Source organism: Amaranthus tricolor, chromosome 8 (genome assembly GCF_026212465.1).
Source record: "Amaranthus tricolor cultivar Red isolate AtriRed21 chromosome 8, ASM2621246v1, whole genome shotgun sequence".
Taxonomy (NCBI): domain Eukaryota; kingdom Viridiplantae; phylum Streptophyta; class Magnoliopsida; order Caryophyllales; family Amaranthaceae; genus Amaranthus; species Amaranthus tricolor.
This window is the reverse complement of record NC_080054.1, coordinates 638846-646125: the sequence shown is the minus strand read 5'-3', so window position 1 is coordinate 646125 and position 7280 is coordinate 638846.

The window sequence follows — 7280 nt, the reverse complement described above, 5'->3', positions numbered from 1 at the left end:
CATAAAATCGCAACTTAGCACGTAATTTCTTGCATATGAATATTATTTTCAATTCTAACCACTTCAACACAATAACATATACCAAATAGTATTGTGTGCCAAGTTTCGTGTAAAACAAACCAAGTTTGAGCTACTTTATGCGCGAAAATGCCAAATAAGATAAAAAATCCATAAAATCGTATCTTTGTACGTAATTTCTAGCATATGAATGTCATTTTCAATTCTAACCACTTCAACAAAATAATATATACCAAATATTATTGTGTGCCAAATTTCGTATAAAACAAACCAAGTTTAACCTACTTTATGTGCGAAAGTGTCAAAAAATCTTAAAAGCCATAAAATCGCAACTTAGCACGTAATCTGTAGCATATAACTATTATTTACAATTCTAACCACTTCAACACAATAATATATATCAAATTGTGTATTGTGCCAAGTTTCGCGCAAAATAAACAAAGTTTGAGCTACTTTATGCGCGAAAGTGCCAAAAAAGCTTAAGACCCATAAAATCGCAACTTAACACGTAATTTCTAGAATATGACAATTATTATCAATTCTAACAACTTCAACACAGTAATACATACGAAATAGTGTTGTGTGCAAAGTTTCGTGCAAAACAAAGCAAGTTTGAGCTACTTTATGCGCGAAAAGTACCAAAAAAGCTTAAAACCCAAAAATTCACAACTTAGCAAGTAATTTCTAGCATATGACTATTATTTTCAATTCTAACCACTTAAATACAATAATATATACCAAATAGTGTTGTGTGCCAAGTTTCGTGCAAAACAAACCAAGTTTGAGCTACTTTATGCGCGAAAGTGCGATAAAAGCAAAAAAATCATTAAAATTGCAACTTATCACGTAATTTTTATTGTGTATTGTTTTCAATTCTAACAACTTCAACACAATAATGTATACAAAATAGTGTCGTGTGCCAAGTTTCGTGCAAAACAAACCAAGTTTGGGCTACTTTTTGCGCGAAAAATGCCAAAAAAGCTTAAAACCCATAAAATCGCAACATAGCACGTAATTTGTAGCATATAACTTTTATTTGCAATTCTAACCACTTCAACATAATAATATATACGAAATTCTGTACTGTGCCAATTCGCGCAAAACAAACCAAGTTTGAACTACTTTATGCGCGAAAGTGCCAAAAAAGCTTAAAACCTATAAAATCGCAACTTAACACGTAATTTCTAGAATATGACTATTATTTTCAATTCTAACCATTTCAATACAATAATATATACCAAATAGTGTTGGGTGCAAAGTTTCGTACAAAACAAACCAAGTTTGAGCTTCATTATGTGCGAAAGTTCCAGAAAAGCAAAAAAATACATAAAATCCTAATATAGCACGTAATTTCTAGCGTATGACTATTATTTTAAATTCTAACCACTTCAAGACAATAATATATACCAAATAGTATTGTGTGCCAAATTTCGTGCAAAACAAACCAAGTTTGAGCTACTTTAAGTGCGAAAGTGCCAAAAAACCAAAAAAATCCATAAATTCGTAATTTAGCACGTAATTTCTAGCATATGAATGTTATTTTCAATTCCAACCAATTGAACACAATAATATATAGCAAATAGTATTGTGTGCCATGTTTCGTCCAAAACAAACCAAGTTTAACCTACTTTATGTGCGAAATTGTCAAAAAAGCTTAAAAGCCATAAAATTGCAACTTAGCACGTAATTTGTGGGCTATAACTATTTTTTTCAATTCTAACCACTTCAACACAATAATATAAACAAAATTGTGTACTGTGCAAAGTTTCGCGCAAAACAAACCAAGTTTGAGCTACTTTATGCGCGAAAGTGCAAAATAAGATTAAAAACCCTTAAAATCGTAACTTTGTACGTAATTTCTAGCATATGAATATTATTTTCAATTCTAACCACTTCAACACAATAATATATACCAAATACTATTGTGTGCCAAGTTTCGTATAAAACAAACCAAGTTTAATCTACTTTATGTGCGAAAGTGTCAAAAAATCTTAAAAGCCATAAAATCGCAACTTAGCACGTAATTTTTAGAATATGACAATTATTATCAATTCTAACAATTTCAACACAATAATACATACCAAATAGTGTTGTGTGCAAAGTTTCGTGCAAAACAAACCAAGTTTGAGCTACTTTATTCGCGAATGTACCAAAAAAGCCTAAAACCCAAAAATTCACAACTTAGCAAGTAATTTCTAGAATATGACTATTAGTTTCAATTCTAACCACTTAAACACAATAATATATACCAAATAGTGTTGTGTGCAAAGTTTCGTGCAAAACAAACCAAGTTTGAGCTATTTTATGCGCGAAAGTGCCAAAAAAGCAAAAAAATTCATAAAATCGCAACTTAGCAAGAAATTTCTATTGTATGACTATTATTTTCAATTATAACCACTTCAACATAATAATATATACCAAATAGTATTGTGTGCAAAGTTTCGTGCAAAACAAACTAAGTTTGAGCTACTTTATGCGCGAAAGTGCCAAAAAAGGAAAAAAATTCATAAAATCGCAACTTAGCAAGAAATTTCTATTGTATGACTATTTTTTTCAATTATAACCACTTCAACACAATAATATATACCAAATAGTATTGTGTGCAAAGTTTCGTGCAAAACAAACCAAGTTTGAGCTACTTTATGCGCGAAAATTCCAAAAATAATTAAAACCCATAAAATCGAAACTTAGCACGTAATTTCTAGCACGTAAATGTTATTTTAAATTCTATACACTTCAACACAATAATAATATATACGAAATCGTATTGTGTGCCAAGTTTCGTGCAAAACAAACCAAATTTTACATACTATAGGCGCGAAAGTGTCAAAAAAAGCTTAAAACCCATAAAATCGCAAATTAGCACGTAATTTGTAGCCTATAACTATTATTTGCAATTCAAACGACTTCAACACCATAATATATAAGAAATTGTGTACTGTGCCATTTTTAGCGGAAAATAAACCAAGTTTGAGATACTTTATGCCCGAAAATGCCAAAAAAGCTTAAAAACCCATAAAATCGCAACTTAACACGTAATTTCTAGAATATGAGTATTATTTTCAATTCTAACCACTGCAACATAATAATATATACAAAATATTGTTGTGTGCAAAGTTTCGTGCAAAACAAACCATGTTTGAGCTACAATATGCGCGAAAGTGCCAAAAAAGCTTTAAAACCCATAAAATCGCAACTTAGCACGTAATTTCTTGCATATGAATATTATTTTCAATTCTAACCACTTCAACACAATAACATATACCAAATAGTATTGTGTGCCAAGTTTCGTGTAAAACAAACCAAGTTTGAGCTACTTTATGCGCGAAAATGCCAAATAAGATAAAAAATCCATAAAATCGTATCTTTGTACGTAATTTCTAGCATATGAATGTCATTTTCAATTCTAACCACTTCAACAAAATAATATATACCAAATATTATTGTGTGCCAAATTTCGTATAAAACAAACCAAGTTTAACCTACTTTATGTGCGAAAGTGTCAAAAAATCTTAAAAGCCATAAAATCGCAACTTAGCACGTAATCTGTAGCATATAACTATTATTTACAATTCTAACCACTTCAACACAATAATATATATCAAATTGTGTATTGTGCCAAGTTTCGCGCAAAATAAACAAAGTTTGAGCTACTTTATGCGCGAAAGTGCCAAAAAAGCTTAAGACCCATAAAATCGCTACTTAACACGTAATTTCTAGAATATGACAATTATTATCAATTCTAACAACTTCAACACAGTAATACATACGAAATAGTGTTGTGTGCAAAGTTTCGTGCAAAACAAAGCAAGTTTGAGCTACTTTATGCGCGAAAAGTACCAAAAAAGCTTAAAACCCAAAAATTCACAACTTAGCAAGTAATTTCTAGCATATGACTATTATTTTCAATTCTAACCACTTAAATACAATAATATATACCAAATAGTGTTGTGTGCCAAGTTTCGTGCAAAACAAACCAAGTTTGAGCTACTTTATGCGCGAAAGTGCGATAAAAGCAAAAAAATCATTAAAATTGCAACTTATCACGTAATTTTTATTGTGTATTGTTTTCAATTCTAACAACTTCAACACAATAATGTATACAAAATAGTGTCGTGTGCCAAGTTTCGTGCAAAACAAACCAAGTTTGGGCTACTTTTTGCGCGAAAAATGCCAAAAAAGCTTAAAACCCATAAAATCGCAACATAGCACGTAATTTGTAGCATATAACTTTTATTTGCAATTCTAACCACTTCAACATAATAATATATACGAAATTCTGTACTGTGCCAATTCGCGCAAAACAAACCAAGTTTGAGCTACATTATGCGCGAAAGTGCCAAAAAATTTTAAAACCTATAAAATCGCAACTTAACACGTAATTTCTAGAATATGACTATTATTTTCAATTCTAACCATTTCAATACAATAATATATACCAAATAGTGTTGGGTGCAAAGTTTCGTACAAAACAAACCAAGTTTGAGCTTCATTATGTGCGAAAGTTCCAGAAAAGCAAAAAAATACATAAAATCCTAATATAGCACGTAATTTCTAGCGTATGACTATTATTTTAAATTCTAACCACTTCAAGACAATAATATATACCAAATAGTATTGTGTGCCAAATTTCGTGCAAAACAAACCAAGTTTGAGCTACTTTAAGTGCGAAAGTGCCAAAAAAGCAAAAAAATCCATAAATTCGTAATTTAGCACGTAATTTCTAGCATATGAATGTTATTTTCAATTCCAACCAATTGAACACAATAATATATAGCAAATAGTATTGTGTGCCATGTTTCGTCCAAAACAAACCAAGTTTAACCTACTTTATGTGCGAAATTGTCAAAAAAGCTTAAAAGCCATAAAATTGCAACTTAGCACGTAATTTGTGGGCTATAACTATTTTTTTCAATTCTAACCACTTCAACACAATAATATAAACAAAATTGTGTACTGTGCAAAGTTTCGCGCAAAACAAACCAAGTTTGAGCTACTTTATGCGCGAAAGTGCAAAATAAGATTAAAAACCCATAAAATCGTAACTTTGTACGTAATTTCTAGCATATGAATATTATTTTCAATTCTAACCACTTCAACACAATAATATATACCAAATACTATTGTGTGCCAAGTTTCGTATAAAACAAACCAAGTTTAATCTACTTTATGTGCGAAAGTGTCAAAAAATCTTAAAAGCCATAAAATCGCAACTTAGCACGTAATTTTTAGAATATGACAATTATTATCAATTCTAACAATTTCAACACAATAATACATACCAAATAGTGTTGTGTGCAAAGTTTCGTGCAAAACAAACCAAGTTTGAGCTACTTTATTCGCGAATGTACCAAAAAAGCCTAAAACCCAAAAATTCACAACTTAGCAAGTAATTTCTAGAATATGACTATTAGTTTCAATTCTAACCACTTAAACACAATAATATATACCAAATAGTGTTGTGTGCAAAGTTTCGTGCAAAACAAACCAAGTTTGAGCTATTTTATGCGCGAAAGTGCCAAAAAAGAAAAAAAATTCATAAAATCGCAACTTAGCAAGAAATTTCTATTGTATGACTATTATTTTCAATTATAACCACTTCAACATAATAATATATACCAAATAGTATTGTGTGCAAAGTTTCGTGCAAAACAAACTAAGTTTGAGCTACTTTATGCGCGAAAGTGCCAAAAAAGGAAAAAAATTCATAAAATCGCAACTTAGCAAGAAATTTCTATTGTATGACTATTTTTTTCAATTATAACCACTTCAACACAATAATATATACCAAATAGTATTGTGTGCAAAGTTTCGTGCAAAACAAACCAAGTTTGAGCTACTTTATGCGCGAAAATTCCAACAAAAATTAAAACCCATAAAATCGAAACTTAGCACGTAATTTCTAGCACGTAAATGTTATTTTAAATTCTATACACTTCAACACAATAATAATATATACGAAATCGTATTGTGTGCCAAGTTTCGTGCAAAACAAACCAAATTTTACATACTATAGGCGCGAAAGTGTCAAAAAAAGCTTAAAACCCATAAAATCGCAAATTAGCACGTAATTTGTAGCCTATAACTATTATTTGCAATTCAAACGACTTCAACACCATAATATATAAGAAATTGTGTACTGTGCCATTTTTAGCGGAAAATAAACCAAGTTTGAGATACTTTATGCCCGAAAATGCCAAAAAAGCTTAAAAACCCATAAAATCGCAACTTAACACGTAATTTCTAGAATATGAGTATTATTTTCAATTCTAACCACTGCAACATAATAATATATACAAAATATTGTTGTGTGCAAAGTTTCGTGCAAAACAAACCATGTTTGAGCTACAATATGCGCGAAAGTGGCAAAAAAGCTTTAAAACCCATAAAATCGCAACTTAGCACGTAATTTCTTGCATATGAATATTATTTTCAATTCTAACCACTTCAACACAATAACATATACCAAATAGTATTGTCTGCCAAGTTTCGTGTAAAACAAACCAAGTTTGAGCTACTTTATGCGCGAAAATGCCAAATAAGATAAAAAATCCCTAAAATCGTATCTTTGTACGTAATTTCTAGCATATGAATGTCATTTTCAATTCTAACCACTTCAACAAAATAATATATACCAAATATTATTGTGTGTCAAATTTCGTATAAAACAAACCAAGTTTAACCTACTTTATGTGCGAAAGTGTCAAAAAATCTTAAAAGCCATAAAATCGCAACTTAGCACGTAATCTGTAGCATATAACTATTTTACAATTCTAACCACTTCAACACAATAATATATATCAAATTGTGTATTGTGCCAAGTTTCGCGCAAAATAAACAAAGTTTGAGCTACTTTATGCGCGAAAGTGCCAAAAAAGCTTAAGACCCATAAAATCGCAACTTAACACGTAATTTCTAGAATATGACAATTATTATCAATTCTAACAACTTCAACACAGTAATACATACGAAATAGTGTTGTGTGCAAAGTTTCGTGCAAAACAAAGCAAGTTTGAGCTACTTTATGCGCGAAAAGTACCAAAAAAGCTTAAAACCCAAAAATTCACAACTTAGCAAGTAATTTCTAGCATATGACTATTATTTTCAATTCTAACCACTTAAATACAATAATATATACCAAATAGTGTTGTGTGCCAAGTTTCGTGCAAAACAAACCAAGTTTGAGCTACTTTATGCGCGAAAGTGCGATAAAAGCAAAAAAATCATTAAAATTGCAACTTATCACGTAATTTTTATTGTGT